At 45.8% G+C, this 19,931-nt stretch overlaps 2 protein-coding genes across 2 annotated transcripts in view; one reads left to right on the top strand and one right to left on the bottom strand.

Annotated features, from left to right (window-relative positions):
- The window catches only part of LOC126292045 (uncharacterized), a 50,417-nt gene extending 34,061 nt beyond the window's left edge, over positions 1 to 16,356 (bottom strand). The window contains exon 1 of the mRNA XM_049985845.1: positions 16,219 to 16,356. The gene's annotated coding sequence lies outside the window, so the exon portion shown is untranslated. The remainder of the gene's footprint in view (positions 1 to 16,218) is intronic.
- The window catches only part of LOC126292035 (amyloid-beta-like protein), a 1,795,419-nt gene that overhangs the window by 1,307,264 nt on the left and 468,224 nt on the right, over positions 1 to 19,931 (top strand). The gene's annotated exons all lie outside the window — the stretch shown is intronic.

Below are 19,931 nucleotides of genomic sequence, written 5' to 3' on the forward strand. Positions count from 1 at the left end.
TCGCCTTCATTGAGTTTATTTTCAATGAGCAGTGATCCATTTTTAGGGAGTTCTTATTCCGCGAGTCATAACTCTCATAAAGAGAGAGAGAGAGAGAGAGAGAGAGAGAGAGAGAGACAGAGAGAGAGAGCGGGTTGCGAATATTATTCGCAGAGATCGTGTGTGTGTGTGTGTGTGTGTGTGTGTGTGTGTGTGTGTGTGTGTGTGTGTGTGTGTGTGTTTGATTTTTTTGTTTTAAGAGACGGACTCCCTTCACTGTTGGTTTAGCAGAGCCCTAGAAAAAGTGGAACACGTAGAAACATAGTAATCCGACTAGGAAAAGAAAACAAAGCCATCAAAGTCAGTTTCCAAATTTTTGCAGATGATACGGCCCTACTAGCCGAGATTTGGGAAGAAGGCAAAGAACAGGTCATCGAACTGCAAAAACACACACAAAAAATTGACCATACTGGAGGAGGATTCGCACATTGAGTGTTGCGTGCAATTTTCAGGGCAATTCTGAGTATCTCCTGCGGAGATTTTCATAAGATTTATATATATTATAGCAAATAAAAATATTTTATTAATTCTTCTCTGTTTACATATATAAACTGAAATCTCCTCCTCCTTGCTTCTTTTTCTATATCCGGGCCGCGCTGGATTAGCGGAGCGGTAAATGGCGCGGCAGTCATGGACTGTGCGGCTGGTCCCGGCGGCGGTTAGAGTCCTCACTCGGGCGTGTGTGTGTGTGTGTGTGTGTGTGTGTGTGTGTGTGTGTGTGTGTGTGTGTGTGTGTGTGTTTTCCCTTAGGATAATTTAGGTGAAGTAGTGTGTAAGCTTAGGGACTGATGACCTTAGCAGTTAAGTCCCATAAGATTTCACACACATTTGAACATTTTTTTCTATTTCCGGGCTAGACTAGCACAAAAATAGAAAAAGGAGATTTTAGTTTATATATGTAATAGAGAAGATATAATAAAATATTTTTATTTACTTGCAAAAACATGGCTGCTGCTACTACTACTACTTACATTTCATCTTTGCATTCAGTAATCTCCGTCTATTATGCTTTTGGTTGATTTGAATGCAGTGTATGTCATAATGACAAAAAAATATTTTTTATGCAATCACAGTTTAACGATTTTCAAGTTTAACTTAATTTCACTATGAAATCTTCCTTCTTCCCAAATTTCATGATTCTAAGTCAACGGGAAGTGCCACATAGGTTTTGATGAGTGAGTTTTCGAGGATCAAAATATGCGACATAAATTGACTGCATTGACTTAGAAGCGTAAGTGTTTTATACAGCAAAGGGACCGTGGACTTCAGTATGTGATGTAAACTTCAATGCGATATGCGTTCCTGTTCCTGAGGAAAAAAGGTTCAACAGTTGGACAGACAGACTTTCGAAAAAACTAAGGTAATAACAAACATAAAACAACCACTGAGACATTTTAAAGTTAGAGAACAAAGCACAGAAATTGTCGAAGAATTTAAATATCTTGGAGAAGGGTTCAAATTGCTCTGAGGACTATGGGACTTAACTTCTAAGGTCATCAGTCAGTCCCCTAGAACTTAGAACTACTTAAACCTAACTAACCTAAGGACATCACACACATCCATGCGCGAGGCAGGATTCGAACCTGCGACCGTAGCGGTCGCGCGGCTCCAAACTGTAGCGCCTAGAACCGCTCGGCCACTCCGGCCGGCTCTTGAAGAATGGATAAGATGGAATGCCCTTGCGGAAAAGACAGTGGGAAACAAATTTGAAATGGATTTCGACCTTACCAAAGAAACATAAAACATACAACTGAAAGACCCCGTCAGAGAATGCAAAAATAGACATTATGGCCTGCTAATGGAACCGAAAGTCCCAGACGCAGCAGAAACACTGTCCATTACGAACCAACTGAATAGCTGAATATCAAAGAAAGTAAGGTATTAAGAAAAATCCTTTGCTCCCAAATTCCATAACAACAAACTAATCCACGTCAGAAATGAAACCCTTCAGCGAACAACCAAAAACGTTCGAAACACAGTGAGGGAAAGAAGAACTGGTTTTTATACACACGTCCTCAGAATGAACTAACAGAAAAATTTCTTTCTTTCTTTCCGCAGCAAAAAAAGCTAACCTAGTTGCTTTAAGGAGAAGGAGAAAGTGTTAAAAGAACTCAAAATCACCGAAAATTTGCCTACGGATATAACTGCAAAAAGAGTAGTAATAACATTACGAGTAGTAAATTAATAGCGTGTAATTTAGCAGTATTTGAAAGCTGTTAAAGAAAATGTGGCCGTCTGTCACAGTTGGCGCCTATATGCATTAAATAATAATTTTAAGGAAAGGAACCCGTGGTTAACTACCCAATGCAGTGCCTCTAACCGCGACTTAACGGAAACGAGGAAGACGATCGGATGCGGCCAGGCTGTTTATAAATAAACGCATTGGTCGCCTTGAGGTGCTGAATGCGCAGCGTTTGCCAGACCTTCCTCTAACCGACGTGGCGCATCGCGCCGCCAGAGGTTGCAGGTACGATGTGTAGTCATGAAGTTTCATTACCACCTCGAAAAATTAAAGTTATGTAATTAATATGATTGTGAACCAGGGCTGTTGACATGTATTTGCAAACAAGCAGAAAGTTCAAATTAATTGAGGCTTTCACGGCCACTTGTTGACAAACTGCCTGTTGGTTACTGTGTAGGATTTGTTTGCCAAGAGGCCGGAGCGGGCGATGTTATGCCTCGGAAGACATCCACTAGGACTGTCATACGACCTGTAGTATTAATCGCAGGCACTGGTCCACGTTCGCAAAGGTTTGAAATTATGTGTAAAGTTTGTTGCAAGTCGATAAGTGATGGGAATTCACGCGTAACGGGCTGCGCTTACATTTCATCCCCGCCGGCCGGGGTTCTAGGAGCTACAGGCTGGAACCGCGCGACGGCTGCGGTCGCAGGTTCGAATCCTGCCTCGCGCATGGATCTATGTGATGTCCTTAGGTTAGTAAGGTTTAAATAGTTCTAGGATACTGATGACCTCAGATGTTGAGTCCCACAGTGCTCAGAGCCCTTCGAACATTTCATCCACCTCAGCCCTTTCGATAGGTAGGTGTTTCGTGCCCACACAGTAATGGTATATTTGCACCAAATTTCGTTGAAATTGGTCCACTGGTTCAGGAGGATTATTTAGATTCATTTTAAGTGTAAGCCAGCCCTGACAAAAACTCTACCCTCTCGTTTGCAAGATGTATGAGACAGGCGAAATAATCTCAGACTTCAAGAAGAATATAATAATTCTAATCCCAAAGGAACCAGGTGAAGACTGGTGTGAAAATTAACAAACTATCTGTTTAATAAGTCAACGCTGCAAAATACTAACACGAATTCTTTACAGACGAATGGAAAAACTGGTAGAAGCCGACCTCGGGGAAGACCATTTTGGATTCCGTAGAAATGTCTGAACACGTGAGGCAATACTGACCCTACGACTTATCTTACAAGATAGATTAAGGAAAGGCTAGCCTACGTTTCTAGCATTTGTAGACTTAGAGAAAGCTTTTGACAATGTTGACTGGAATATTCTCTTTCAAATTCTGTAGGTGGCAGGGGTAAAATACAAGGAGCGAAAGGCTATTTACAATTTGTACAGAAACCATCGCAGTTATAAGAGTCGAGGGGCATGAAAGGGAAGCAGTGGTTGGGAAGGGAGTGAGAACGGGTTGTAGCCTATCGAAAGTGTTATTCAATCTGTATATTGAGCAAGCAGAAAAGGAAGCAAAAGGGAAATTCGGAGTAGGAATTGAAATTCAAGGACAAGAAATGGAAACTCTGAGGTTCGCCGATGAACAGTATTTGGAAAGGAGGATATAAGATGAACATCAACAAAAGCAAAACAAGGATAATGGAATGTAGTCGAATTAAGTCGGGTGATGCTGAGGGAATTAGATTAGGAAATGATCCACTTAAAGTAGTAAAGGAGTTTTGCTATTTGGGGAGCAAAATAACTGATGATGGTCGAAGTAGAGAGGATATAAAATGTAGACTGGCAATGGCAAGAAAAGCGTTTCTGAAGAAGAAAAATTTATTAACATCGAGTATAGATTTAAGTGTCAGGAAGTCGTTTCTGAATGTATTTGTATGGAGTGTAGCCATGTATGGCAGTGAAACATGGACGATAAATAGTTTGGACAAGAAGAGAATATAAGCTTTCGAAATGTGGTGCTACAGAAGAATGCTGAAGATTAGATGGGTAGATCACATAACTAATGAGGAGGTATTGAATAGAATTGGGGAGAAGAGGAGTTTGTGGCACAACTTGACAAGAGGAAGGGACCGGTTGGTAGAACATTTTCTGAGGCATCAAGGGATCACATGTTTAGCATTGGAGGGCAGCGTGGAGGGTAAAATTCGTAGAGGGAGACCAAGAGATAACTACACTAAGCAGATTCAGAAGGATGTAGGTTGCAGTAAGTACTGAGAGATGAAGAAGCTTGCACAGCATAGAGAGCTGCATCAAACCAGTCTCAGGACTGATGACAACAACAACAACAACAACAACAACTGGAATTACTAATGTATACAAATTAAAACCGTCTTGATATTGAATGCAATGATTTATACGTTGCTGCTTCCATCCTCCAAATTTCATATAAACTTCCACAATGCGTCTGCACATCAATAAGTTTTTTCGGCTTAATTCGACCAACACTAGCTAATAAGTTTTTTCGTCTGAATCATACTAAGACTGGCGAATAAGTGAAATTAAGCTTCCGCTCTTAAGAGACAAGAGCGGGTAGAAAACAAAAACAGTTATAATTTTTGTACGTTCATTTCTTTATATCCAGAATGAGATTTTCACTCTGCAGTTGAGTGTACGCTGATATGAAACTTCCTGGCAGATTAAAACTGTGTGCCAGACCGAGACTCGAACTCGGGACCTTTGCCTTTTGCGGGCAAGTGCTCTAGCTTTTTTTCTTTTTTAATCGTTATGTTTTGGTCGTTACGGACATCATATGACAAGTTCGCTTGTTGATCTTTGCACTCAGTTTTTTTTTATTACAAAGGCCAACCAGCTCTCTGACCGAACACGCTGAGCTACCGTGCCGGCAACCATCTGAGCTACGGAAGCTCGACTCACGCCAGGTACTCACAGCTTTACTTCTGCCAGTAGGAGACGAGATACTGGCAGAAGTAAAGCTATGAGTACCGGGCGTGAGTCGTGCTTCGGTAGCTCAGATGGCATCCGCAGTGTTGGCACAGCGGTAGCATCGAGGCCTTTCATTTTTAAGCCGGCACGGTAGCTCAGCGTGTTCGGTCAGAGGGTTACGCGCCCTCTGTAATAAAAAAACTGAGTCAATCGATCAACAACGAACATAAATGGATGTCTAGTGGAATGTAGTCGAATTAAGTCGGGTAATGCTGAGGGAATTAGATTAGGAAATGAGACGCTTAAAGTATTAGATGACTTTTGCTGTTTGGGGAGCAAAATAACTGATGATGGTCGCAGTAGAGAGGACATAAAATGGCAATGGAAAGGAAAGTGTTTCCGAAGAAGAGAAATTTGTTAACATCGAGTATAGTTTTAAACATCAGGAAGTCGTTTATGAAAGTATTTGTATGGAGTGTAGCCATGTATGGAAGTGAAACACGGCCGATAAATAGTTTGGACAAGAAGAAAATAGAAGCTTTCGAAATGTGGTGCTACAGAAGAATGCTAAAGATTAGATGGGTAGATCACATAACTAATGAGATCACATAACTAATGAGAAGGTATTGAACAGAATTGGGAAGAAGAGAAATTTGTGGCACAACTTGACTAGAAGAAGGGATAGGTTGGTAGGACATGATCTGAGGCATCAAGGGATCACCAATTTAGTACTGGAGGGCAGCGTGGAGGGTAAAAATCGTAGAGGGAGACCAAGAGATGAATACACTAAGCAGATTCAGAAGGATGTAGGTTGCTGTAGGTACTGGGAGATGAAGAAGCTTGCACAGGATAGAGTAGCATGGAGAGCTGCATCAAACCAGTCTCTGGACTGAAAACCACAACAACAACAAATAACGCAAAAATTGAAAAAAGAGGTGTCCGCTTAGGGACCGACCCTTTGATTCTTCGATTACCGTTTTGTACTGTTTCTGCTGCTCCAACCGCTGCCTGGAAACACTGCTAACAAACACTGAGCAGCTACAACATGGTGGCCACTTGCCTCATAGCTGGTATATCGACTTTCGGCGCAGATAAATGCGCCAACGCGTCGTGGCATAGAGGCAAAGGGGCCTTGGTAGGTCGCTGGAGTGAGCTGCTCCACACCTGCACACACAAAACACGTAATTCCCGTGAATTATTGGGTGCCGAGCGATGAGCTCTGAAGGCACGTCCAATTACATCCCAGATATGTTCGATCGGATTCAGATCTGTCGAGCTGGGAGGCCAGAATATCGATTGGAACTCGCCACTGGGTCTTCGAACCACTGTATCACACTTCTGGCCTTCGGACATGGCGCATTATCTTGTTGAAAAATGTCACTGCCGTCGGGAAACACGATCGTCATGAAGAGGTGTACATGGTCTGCCATCAATGTACGATACTCCGTGACCGTCACGGTGCATCGCACGAGCTCCATTGGACCATTAGATGACTATGTAAACGTTCCGCAGAGCATAATGGAGCCACCACCAGCTTGTCTCTGTCCTCCTGTACAGGTGTCAAGGAGCTGTTCCCCTGGAAGACAACCGATTAGCGTCCTCCCATTGGCATGAGGAAGAAGGTATCGGGATTCGTCAGACTGTGCAATGCTATGCTGCTTGCTCCAACGTCCAGCACCGATCATCACTTGCCAATTTCAGCCGTAGTTGCCGATGTCGTGGTGTTAACATTGGCGCCGACTGCTACGGTCGCAGTTTCGAATCCTGCCTCGGGCATTGATGCGTGATGTCCATAGGTTAGCTAGGTTTAAGTAGTTCTAAGTTCTAGGGGACTGATGACCTCAGAAGTTAAGTCCTATAGTGCTCACAGCCATTTGAACCATTTTTGAAAACACTCACTACAACACTCTTCGAACACTCGACAAGAGCGGAGTTTCCGAAATGCTCGTGCCGAGCCTATGGGCCATCACAAGCTGCCCTCAGAGATACTCAGGTAGATAGTGCGCCTTCCCCATTCTACAAAGCGACAGCACGCTCGCTGGTGGTGCATGCACCGTGTGTGTGTCTGACTAGCAGTCATTCCTCACCAGATGACACTGCAGTCGCCTGGACGGGTTTTTATCGATAGTAAGTCGATGGTCATAATGTTCTGGCTGATCAGTGTAAATGGCTTCTGCCTCTCCCGACATGCGCCACAAATGCTATATATTTTCTAAACCTTTGGCCAACTGTAGCTCACACTTCCGTCCCATTTATTTCCGGCCAAGTACTTTTTGTGGGGTTTTAGGGCGCTCAAGGCCAAGTACTGCTTATATAACAAGTTTGGATGCAATAAGTGATGATGAGTAGGCGCAATCGCCTTGTGGATCGAGCGACACTGCACAAGAATGCGGTTAGCCACCTCGGCCACGCTGGTGTGACGTATTTATTTCAAAAAGGAACTAAATATACATTTCCAAGCAGTAGTTTCGTATCTCAAACCGCTGTGTTAAGCATCCTGACCAGCTCTGTTACAAACTCGGAAGCCCTTTGTTCACCTCCTGTACCATCCTCGTAAGGACACGAAGGACAGTGTGTGTGTGTGTGTGTGTGTGTGTGTGTGTGTGTGTGTGTGTGTGTGTGTGTGTGTGTGTTTGGTGCGCGCAGCTGTCTGACTCGTGCAGATTCCGCGAATGAAAGCTGATACGCAGCTAATCAAGTTGCTAGCGGGAGATCGCGACCCGAGAACTGTACACAGTTGGCGCGCAGCGCTGTTTTGTTAGCGTCTATCCTGCTTCAGTAAAGACGTGTAAGCACCCAGTATTGACATAGTCTCTTAACAGAGAATTGGTGCTGCACCTATCTCATTTCCCAGAATATGCGGTTTTCGTTTTAAGTTCACTGTCGCTTCGCAGATACGCTGCTGGCTACGAAACTGCAACAGCGTGAAGGCGGCATTCAGAAATCGTGAAACCGGTGTAAAATGTGTTACGATATTGAAAAAATTAGCATTTCAACGAAACCGCACGAAGTATGAGAAATGCCATCTATATTCTGTGTACCAGGAACGATGCATGAACATGTTTCTGATTCAGAAATTGAATTTCAGTATTTGATGTCCGTCAGAAGCTCTCGTTACACTGTGTGATGGAAAGTATTCGGACAACCCAAAAAACGCAAGTTTTTCATATTAGGTGCATTGTGCTGCCAACTATCTCCATATCAGCGACTTCAGTAGTCGTTAAACATCGTGAGAGAGCAGAATGGCCGGCCGGTGTGGCCGAGCGGTTCTAGGTGCTGCAGTCTGGAATCGCGCGACCGCTACGGTCGCAGGTTCGAATCCTGCCTCGGGCATGGATGTATGTGATGTCCTTAGGTTAGTTAGGTTTAAGTAGTTCTAAGTTCTAGGGGACTGATGACCTCAGAAGTTAAGTCCCATAGTGCTCAGAGCCAGAGCAGAATGGGGCGCTCCGCAGAATTCACGAACGTGCGCAACTGATTGGGTGTCTCTTGTGTCATTCGTCTGTACACGAGATTTCCACAGTTCTAAACATCCCTAGGTCCACCGTTTCCGGTGTGATAGTGAAGTTCAAACATGAAGGGACACGTGCAGCACAAAAGAGTGCAGGCCGAACTCGTCTGTTGACTGACAGAGACCGCCGACGGTTGAAGAGGGTCGTAATGTGCAACAGGCAGCCATCTATCCAGACCATCACATAGGAATTCCAAACTCCATCAGAATCCACTGCAAGTACTATGACAGTTAGGTGGGAGGTGAGAAAATTTGGATTCCATGGTCGAACGGCTACTCATAAACGACACATCACACCGGTAAATGCCAAACGACGCCTCGCTTGGTCTAAGGAGCGTAAAACATTCGACGATTGAACAGTGTAAAAATGTTGTTTAGAGTGACGGATCACGGTACACAATGTGGTGATCCGATGCCAGGGTGTGGGTATGGCGAATGCCCTGTGAACGTAATCTGCCAGCGCGTATAGTGCCGTCAGTAAAATTCGGAGGCGGTGGTCTTACGGTGTGCTCGTGTTTTTCTTTGAGGTTGCTTGAACCCCTTGTTGTTTTGCGTGATACTATCACAGCACAGGCCTACATTGATGTTTTAAGCACATTCTTACTTCCCACTATTGAAGAGCAATTCGAGAGCACCTGTTCTTAATGCACGGCCTGTGGTGGAGTGGTTACACGACAATAACATCCCTGTAATAGACTGGCTTGCACAGAGTCCTGACCTTAACCCTATATAACAGCTTTGGGATGTTTCGGAACGCCGACTTCGTGCCAGTCCTCTCCGATCCACATTGATACCTCTCCTCAATGCAGCAATCCGTGAAGCGTATGCTGCCAGTCCCCAAGAAATGTTCCAGCACCTGCTTGAAGGTATGCCTGCGAGAGTGGATGCTGTCACCAAGGCTAAGGGTGGGCCAACACCATATTGAATGTCAGCATTACCGATGGTGGGCGCCACTAACTTTTAATTGATTTTCAGCCAGGAGTCCGGATAATTTTGATCACATAATGCATGTTCGCTGTCAGCGTGCAATAATCACTCACATACGGCAGGCGGTAGCACTATACTTGAGGAGTATAATCGGGCAAGTAGTATAGTCACGAAATGTGAGGAGACAACGATTTATCTGACGTCCAAAAGGTTATGATCATTGGTTTCGGTGGGAGCATTTCTGAAACAGCTAAGTTATTTCCCGTGCTATCGTGATTAAAATATACCGTGCATGGGAAAATGGCACTATCCAAAACTGGCGCCAAGGCGACTCTTGTGCATAATATGCCATAGGTGACAGGTACGAATGACGGCAGAGATGTTCAATGGGCCAAGAGACATGCAGCTGACCGCACAGATAAATCAAGGGGCTACCAACAGTGTCTCCTCGACCGTCCAGCGAATGTTGCTGCGCACTTGAACGTCCACTGAGTGGCGGCAGGTTTCCTTTTCAAATAAATCACGTTTTATGCTTCACTGGGCACATGGCCGTTGGCGTGCACGACATCAAATCTCTGAAGGAAATCACCCTGTGACAAGGAGAGGGCGTTATGGTCTGGGGAATGTTTGTGCGTTCTCTGGATAGTCTCGTCATCCTGGAATGCTCAACGGATCAACACGCGTCTGTCCTTGGAGATCACGTCCACCCCTACATGCTCGACACAATGGCAGGGTAATGCAAGATGTCACACAGCTCGCAGTGGACGTGCGTTGTTCGACGAGCACCAGGATACTTTGGGACACTCCTTTGGACATCAAGCTCTCCTTATTTAAACCCGATAGAGAGACTGTGGGACCACCTCAATCGGGCTGTTAGAGCCACGGATCGTCAGCCGAGAATCCTAGCGGCGATGGTCGCGGCGCTAGAGTCAGCATGGCTCAATATCCCTGTGGAATCTTCCAGAACCTATTTTACTCTCCGCTTGTACGTCTGGGGCCGTAAGAGGTCGTTACTCAGGCTTTTTACATGTGAGGTCATCAGTCCCCTAGAACTTAGAACTACTTAAGTCTCACTAACCTAAGGATAATGGAATGTAGTCGAATTAAGTCGGGTGATAATGAGGGAATTAGATTAGGAAATGAGACACTTAAAGTACTAAAGGAGTTTTGCTATTTGGGGAGCAAAATAAATGGTTCAAATGGCTCTGAGCACTATGGGACTCAACTGCTGTGGTCATTAGTCCCCTAGAACTTAGAACTACTTAAACCTAACTAACCTAACGACACCACACACATCCATGCCCGACGCAGGATTCGAACCTGCGACCGTAGCAGTCACACGGTTCCGGACTGCGCGCCTAGAACCGCGAGACCACCGCGGCCGGCGGGAGCAAAATAACTGATTATGGTCGAAGCAGAGAGGATATAAAATGTAGACTGGCAATGGCAAGGAAAGCGTTTCTGAAGAAGGGAAATTTGTTAACATCGAGTATAGATTTAAGTGTCAGGAAGTCGTTTCTGAAAGTATTTGTATGGAGTGTAGCCATGTATGGAAGTGAAGCATGGACGATAAATAGTTTGGAGAAGAAGAGAATAGAAGCTTTGGAAATGTGGTGCTATAGAAGAATGCTGAAGATTAGATTGGTAGGTCACGTAACTAATCAGGAGGTATTGAATAGAATTGGGGAGAAGAGGAGTTTGTGGCACAACTTGACAAGAAGAAGGGACCGGTTGGTAGGACATGTTCTGAGGCGTCAAGGGATCACAAATTTAGCATTGGAGGGCAGCGTGGAGGGTAAAAATCGTAGAGGGAGACCAAGAGATGAATACACTAAGCAGATTCAGAAAGATGTAGGTTGCAGTAAGTATTGGGAGATGAAGAAGTTTTCACAGGATAGAGTAGCATGGAGAGCTGCATCAGACCAGTCTCAGGACTGAAGACGACAACAACAACAACAACAACAACAACAACCTAAGGACGTCACACACGTCCATGCCCGAGGTAGCATTCGAACCTGCGACCGTAGCGGTCGCGCGGGTCCAGACTGAAGCTCCTAGAACCGCTCGGCCACACCGCCCGGCTATCTCAATAGCGTGAAGCAAGTTCTCGGAACAGTTATTTTACCGTACAACAGATGTTAGAGTTCCTGTTCAGCACATAATTTTAATCTGTCGGGAACTTTTCATGTTACAAAACGTTGCGCCGGCAATTGGCTGTCGGAATGATGTTGCAGTCATTGAGAGCGTGTTTAGTCTACTCATGTACTGCATTGGCATGGAACATAATGGGTAAGTAAGACAGTTATACACTATACTTACGTGATCCTGCCAAACGCATCCTGTGCAGTAGACAACCTGGCACGTCAAAGCAGACTTTGACTGCTTTCAACTCGGTCGGCGTTCGCGCACTCGCTTGCCAGACGGGCAGCATGGAAGCTCATTGCGGGATCCGTCCTACGTCATCTGCAGTCAGGGCCGTGAGCAACTCGACCCGGGCACAGCCGCAGGGCATTAGCACATCGCTTCTGTTTCCTGTGCTCGTGCTGCGCTAGTGAATGAAGCGCTCGTGTCGAAACTCCGGCGCCTGTGTTCCTTTTCCGCAGATGCTTTCGAAATTCTGTGCTTCCCGTCTGGTCGACGAAACGACGTTGAGACACTGGACTCGCCTCCAAAAGTCTGGCTGTCCAGATTTATTTTTTCTAAACCACTTCAGGTGATATAAGAACGTAGGCTTCCGCGGCCGGTGTCATAGTGATTAAAATTCTTCTCTGTATTATGCCGCGTCATTGCTAAAAACTAACAACAACAATCAACTAAAACCGACGTTTAGGCCAAACTGCAACGCCCTTACGTCGGTTTTAGTTGATTATTGTTGTTAGTTTTTAGCAATGACGCGGCATAATACACAGAAGAATTTTAATCACCACTTCAGGTGACTGTCTAAGACAAGGTCACGGCCGACCCCATGCTAGTGATTGGTCAATCCCAGCTTATGTTCCGTCTACTTCTACATTCACTGATGAGCGAATACATATTGACCACTCCCCCACAGTGAGGAAGAAATAGTCGCGCGGGATTAGCCGAGTGGTCTCAGGCGCTGCAGTCATGGACTGTGCGGCTGATCCCGGCGGAGGTTCGAGTCCTCCCTTTGGCATGGGTGTGTGTGTTCGTTGTTAGGATAATTTAGGTTAAGTAGTGTGTAAGCTTAGGGACTGATGACCTTAGCAGTTAAGTCCCATCAGATTTCACACACATTTGAACATTTGAGGAAGACAGACAGGCGGAGCAGAGATGAAATGGGGAATCATTCTAGCGACGGTACGGGCCGCAAATGGGGAAATGCACTGGCATAAGCAATTGTTATGACCCAACCTCTCTGAACGCACATATCTTAAACATCTTATCTGGTCGGCTGTTAGGGTGTTGTGAACGTTTATGGAAAGTGACTGAAGGGCGGGGAAACGGCGGGTGGGCGACAAGTTGTTGTACGTGCACGTATCTACGTCTACATCTACATAAACCGCAGTATGGTGATTGGCGGAGGGTACCTTGTACCACTACTAGCCATTTCCTGTGCTGTTCTACTCATAGAAAAAGGCTGTTAACCTGCTTCCGTAGGAGCTCTAATTTCTGCTGTCTTATCTTCGCGGACCTTACACGAAATGTACGATGTCGGCAGTAGAATCATTCTGCAGTCAGCATCAGAGGCTGGATCCCTAAATTTTCTCAATGCTCTTCTTCGAAAAGACTGTCACCTTCCCTCCAGTCATAGGCATTTTAGTTCCTGAAGCATCTGCGTAATACTGCCGTGTTGTTCGAACCTGCCAGTAAGAAATCTAGCAGCCCGCGATTGAATTTCTTCGATGTTCTCCAATTCGACCTCAAGGGGATCCCAAACACTCGATCAGTACTTAAGAATAGGTCGCACTAGCGACCTGTATGCAGTCTGCTTTACAGGTGAGCCACAATCATCCAAAAATTCTCCCAATAGACCAAAGTTCAAAATTGTTCAAATAGCTCTGAGCTCTGTGGGACTTAACGTCTGAGGTCATCAGTCCCCTAGAACTTAGAACTACTTAAACCTAACTAACCTAAGGACATCACACACATCCATTCCGGAGGCAGGATTCGAACCTAGCGGTCGCGCGGGTCCAGACAGAAGCGCCTAGAACCGCTCGGACACATCGGCCGGGTTAACCGAAGTCGACCATTCGCCTCCCCTACCACAATCCTCATACGCTCCTTTCATTTCATATCGCTTTGGACCGTTTCGCCCAGACATTTTGCTGACGTAACTCTGTCAAACAGCGCAATACTAATGCTATATTCTAGCATTACGGGTTTCTTTGTTCTACTCATCCGCATCAACTTAATTTTTTCTACAATTGGAGCTAACTGTCATTCATCAACTACAAATTTTGTTTCAGTCATCTTGTATCCTCCCTCAGTCTCAACTTTGACACCTTTACCGTACACCACAGCACCATCGGCAACATTGTAAAACAGAAAATGTTGGGAGAGTCTACTTGAAGGGAAGTAACCAAAGCAGGCGAACATAATACGGCAAGCGCGGCTAACAGTCACACGGCACTGCGGAGAGACTTTTTGCACCCCCCGTATAAAGCCGTAATTTAGACCGTCTTTGCAGCGGTTCTCTTCAGGGCGGCAAAACCGCTGACAATACGGTGAAAGCGTTAGCTCCTATGTTACCGTTTCACTTCCCCGAGTATCTCTGTTACAATGACGTGCACCTCTAAACGTGGAAAAATGTAAGCTAATCCGGGTGAGTAGGATGAACAAGCGCGTAATCTTCGGATACACCATTCGCAGTGGCCTCCATGACAGCTCTTTTAACTACCTGGGCGAAGCATTGGAAAGCGATATCAAACTGAATGAGCATGTGACGATTGTCAAAGGGCAGGCGAATGGACGACTTCGGCCTATTAGGAGAAGTTTGGACATTCGTGGTTCACCTGTAACGGAGACCGCTTTAGCACCCTAGTGCGACCTATTCGTGAGTACTGCTCGAGTGTTCGGGATCCTCACCAGGTCAGGTTAAAGTAATACATCGAAACAATTCTGAGGCGGACAGCTGGTTTTGTTACCCGTAGATTAGAGCAACACGCAAGTCTTACAGAGATGTTTCGTGAACTCAAATCGGAATCCCTGGAGGGAAGACGATTTTCTTTTCAAGGGAAATTCAGAGAACGGTTTTTGAGGCTGGCTGCAGGACGATACCTCTGCCACCCACATACATTTCGCGCAAGGACCACAAAGATAAAATACGAGAAATTAGGGCTCATTCGGGGACATATAGAATGTCGTTTTGTTTCGATTTATTTGGAAGTGGAACAAGAAAAGAAGCTACTAGTAGTGGTACTGGGTACCCTAAGGCACGCACCGTACAATGGCTTCTGATGCATGTAGATGCAGGTGTATATGTAACTATGGCACAAGTATTTCGCAGATAAAAAGTATGTTAGTAACATGAAGAAAAGCTTTCATGAAAAGGAGAAACGCGACACTAATTAAGCATTATGATCTATTTTCTGAAATTATTTGTGTGGAGCGTAACATTACATGGAGGTGATCGTGGTCGATAAATAATACGGACAGGGCGAGGATAGCTTTTGTAATGTGGTAGACCGAGTAACTAATGAAGTACTGAACTGAACTGGCGAGAAGAATCTAAAAGAGCACATAGGGTGTTGGGACACATCGTGACGCATGAAAGAATAGTTAATTAGGCATTGGACCGACGTGTGGTACGTGAAAATTGTGGCAGGTTTATGTTAGTGTGGGTTACACGGAGTTGCAAAGACAAAGAGACCTGAAGAGTTAAGGCTGTGTAGAGAGCTGCGTCGAAGCAATATTTGGGCTGTGAACAACAACAACAACAACGGCTACAGCAAGAATGTATTTAATGATCTCCACCCCTACTGAACTGACTAATTTGTGTAAGAAAATTAAGTGACGATAGTATGGAGCCCTGAGGAACACCAAACGTCTCAGTCTGGCACACAGTTTTAAAGAGTCACATACTACTAGAATGAAATTTTCACTCTACAGCGGAGTGTGCGCTGATGTGAAACTTCCTGGCAGGTTAAAACTGTGTGCCGGACCGAGACTTGAACTCGAGATCTTTGCCTTTCGTGGGCAAGTGCTCTACAACTGAGCTACCCAAGCACGACTCACTCCACGACTTCACAGCTTTTAATTCCGCCAGTACCTCGTGTCCTACCTTCCAAACTTCACAGAAGCTCTCCTGTGAAAGGCAAAGGTCCTGAGTTCGAGTCTCGGTCCGGCACACAGTTTTAATCCAACAGTCACATATTGTCAGCGCAACCTTTAATTCGCAAAGAGCAGAAGAACTGCATGTCGTGTGCATGTGAGTAAAGACTTTTGCCGCCACACTTGTTAATTGTAACTTATTTACCATTGACTGCTGCATTTGGTGTAAATTTGTACAAGGAAAAAAGTGGGCCTAGTATGCAACCCTGAGGAACACACAATATCACGGCACGACATGCAGTTCTAAATTGACGCATATCTTCAGCACAGCGCACAATCGGAAAAGCCTGAACGATAAGCCATTTCCACCAGGAACATTTGTTAAGGCTTGCTGCTACCAAAGCGAACGCCGCGATTTGCGGGCACTTACGGCTGTGTCGTGGAAGCGCCGCGCGGCGGCTGTCGCTCTCGTACGACTTCCCGGTTGATAGTGCGCCTCCGTCGGCAGCTGCGGCGAGCTTAAGATCGGGCGTCCCGCCACTGCGCATGCGCCGGCTTCCATCAAGCTGACAGTCGGCAGACCACGTGTGGCTTTTATCGCGCGTAATCCTAAACTATCGTGTCTGAAGCGAGGGGGCGGGAACATCACCCCGAGCTCACATCGGCGTAACAGTCTGGCTAACAGTGCGAAAACACAACAAAGTTAGGGAACACTTTTTTTTCGTTTGTCACCGGTCTCAGCCATCTACAATGCTATAAGAAGAAGCAGTCAAAAGTACTATTATAAATACACTACTGGCCATTAAAATTGCTGCACCATGAAGATAAGTGCTACAGACGCGACGTTTAACCGAAAGGAAGAACATGCTGTGATATGCAAATGATTAGCTTCTCAGAGCATTCACACAAGGTTAACGCCGGTGGACACACCCTCAAATTGCTGACACGAGGAAAGTTTCCAACCGATTTCTTATTCACAAACAGCAGTTGACCGGCGTTGCCTGGTGTAACGTTGTTGTGATGCCTCGTGTAAGGAGGAGAAATGTGTACCATCAAGTTTCCGACTTTGATAAAGGTCGGTTTGTAGCCTATCGCGATTGCGGTTTATCGTATCGCCACATTGCTGCTCGCGTTGATCGAGATCCAACGACTGTTAGCAGAATATGGAATCGGTGGGTTTAGGATAGTAATGCGGAACGTCGTGCTGGATCCCAACAGCCTCGTATCACTAGCAGTCGAAGTGACATGCATCTTATCCCCATGGCTGTAACGGATCGTGCAGCCACGTCTCGATCCATGAGTCAACAGATGGGGACGTTTGCAAGACAACAACCATCTGCACGTACAGTTCGACGACGTTTGCAGCCGCATGGATAATCAGCTCGGAGACAATGGCTGCGGTTACACTTGACGCTGCATCACAGACAGGAGCGCCTGCGATGATGTACTCAACGATGAACCTGGGTGCACGAATGACAAAACGTCATTTTTTTGGATGAATCCAGGTTCTTTTTACGGCATCATGATGGTTGCATCCATGTTTGGCGAAGTCGCGGTGAACGCACACTGGAAGCGTGTATTCGTCATCGCCATACTGGCGTATCGCCCGGCGTGATGGTATGGGGTGCCATTGGTTACACGTCTTGGTCACCTCTTGTTGCCACTGACGGCACTTTGAACAGTGGACGTTACATTTCAGATGTGTTAAGACCCGTTGCTCTAGCCTTCATTCGATCCCTGTGGAACCCTACATTTCAGCAGGATAATGCACGACCGCATGTTGCAGGTCCTGTACGGGGCTTTCTGGATGAAGAAAATGTTCATCTGTTGCCCTGGCCAACACATTCTCCAGATCTCTCACCAACTGAAAACGTCTAGTCAATGGTGGCCGAGCAACTGGCTCGTCACAATACGCCAGTCACTACTCTTGATGAGCTGTGATATTGTGTTGAAGCTGCATGGCCAGCTGTACCTGTACACGCCATCCGAGCTCTGTTTGACTCAATGTCCAGGCGTATCATGGCCGTTATTACGGTTAGTGGTGGTTGTTCTGGGTACTGATTTCTCAGGATCTATGCACCCGAATTGCGTGAAAATGTAATCACATGTCAGTTCTAGTATAGTATATTTGTCCAATGAATACCCGTTTATCATCTGCATTTCTTCTTGCTGTAGCAATTTTAATGGCCAGTAGTGTATGTCCTGTGAATGTGAACGTCCTGTCTCTAGTTGTTCAAGGTTTCCTTTTGTTCTGAACATGAGTGTAGTTGACTATGGGAGAACTGAGCTACGAAAAGACTGAAGGATATAGTATCGGTGGAATAGAAATGAAGAGAAGGAGACACCAGAAGTGGGTGAGAGCCAGCGTTAATAAGACACAGTCTATGGCATTGACAACGAGGAAAAGAGACATAGCGACAGAGAGAAGAGATCAGCGGTGGAGAGGAATGAATGGGACAGTAGAAGTAATAGGTTGCACGAGGGAGGCCGTAACTGTGATAGAAGACAGTAGTAAGAGGACAGAACGAAGGAATGTGTAGTAGTTGGACAGAACGAAGGTGATATTAGTGCTTGATAACCTTGCAGTGTAGTCCCTTTAATGTACAAACCAAACAATCAATCAACGCAGGAGACCGTGGCTGTGAGATACGAATCGATGTCAGTTGGAGAGACACACTGACCAGAAGAATGGGGGAAATCGTTCGCGGAATTCAGGCCTAATTTCTGACGAGACACTACAATTATTTTTGGAGAAAGAAGCGGAGGAAGTATTTTACACGGCGGAAGCAAATGTTACGAGCGAATAGTGCCCACAACATCTTGCTGAAAGTTTCCTCGTCGGGCGCAAAGCGAAGAGGAAGTTGTCATAAAGCAGGAATTAATGTGTTCATTTCCCCGCGGACGGCCAAGCGCGGTTTCCGCCTCAAGTCTTTTAGGTCAGCTGTGGCCACGAAGTGCCTTCAGGCCGTAGAAGCTGCTGTGTCGCAAGCAGAGCTCTAAATCCGCATAGTTTGCAGTAGAAGGGAGTGGCTAGTTTGCGGTGTGGATTTCGTATCAACTTGGATGGCGGTTAGTTGCAGTATTCTTGGGTTGTATTCAAGAGTTTCAGAACCGTTAGTCCTCAGCGAAACTGGGTGTTGCTTTATTGGTTCGCAGAGCTGACGATTAATCAGTTCATTGATAATAGATAATAAGTGATCGTGCGCCCTGCGGATCTCAGCCGTATTTTACAATAATATGCTTCTACTAACTAACAACCGAATCATAAAAGGTCAAGTAACGTTAAATTACCGGCCGGAGTGGCCGAGCAGTTCTAGGCGTTACAGTTTGGAACCGCGCGACTGCTACGGTCGCAGGTTCGAATCCTGATTTGGGCATGGATGTGTGTGACGTCCTTAGGTTAGTTAGGTTTAAGTAGTTCTAAGTACAAGGGGACTGATGACCTCAGAAGTTAATTCCCATAGTGCTCAGAGCCATTTGAACCATTTTGAACGTTAAATTCTTCTTAAGAGTGTGTTTTTCTTGCTCACTAACAAACACAGATGCTTACGGAGACAGTAATGTTTTAAAGAACGATGGTCAATTCGGCCGTGAGCTAAGATACTGGCAGAAGTAAAGCTGTGAGGACGGGGCGTGAGTTGTGGTTTGGTAGCTCAATTGGCAGAGCACTTGCCCGCGAAAGGCAAAGGTCCCGAGTTCGAGTCTCGGTCCGGCACATAGTTTTAATCTGCCAGGAAGTTTCATATCGGTGCACACTCCGCTGCAGAGTGAAAATCTCATCCAGCTAAGAGAGGTTTGCCGCTTGCGTCACTGCCAGAGCAGCCACTACAGTGTTACTACACTGAAGAGCAAAAGAAAGTGGTACACCTGCCTAACATCGTGTAGGGCCCCCAAGAGCACGCAGAAGTGCCGCCGTACGACGTGGCCGGCCAGAGTGGCCGAGCGGTTCTAGGCGCTACAGGCTGGAACCGCGCGACTGCTGCGGTCACAGGTTCGAATCCTGCCTCTGGCATGGATGTGTGTGATGTCCTTAGGTTAATTCGGCTTAAGTAGTTCTACGTTCTAGGGGACTGATGACCTCAGAAGTTAAGTCCCATAGTACTCGGAGCCATTTTTGAACGTACGACGTGGTATGGACTAGAC

The sequence above is a fragment of the Schistocerca gregaria genome, chromosome 9 (assembly GCF_023897955.1).
Source record: "Schistocerca gregaria isolate iqSchGreg1 chromosome 9, iqSchGreg1.2, whole genome shotgun sequence".
Lineage (NCBI taxonomy): Eukaryota > Metazoa > Arthropoda > Insecta > Orthoptera > Acrididae > Schistocerca > Schistocerca gregaria.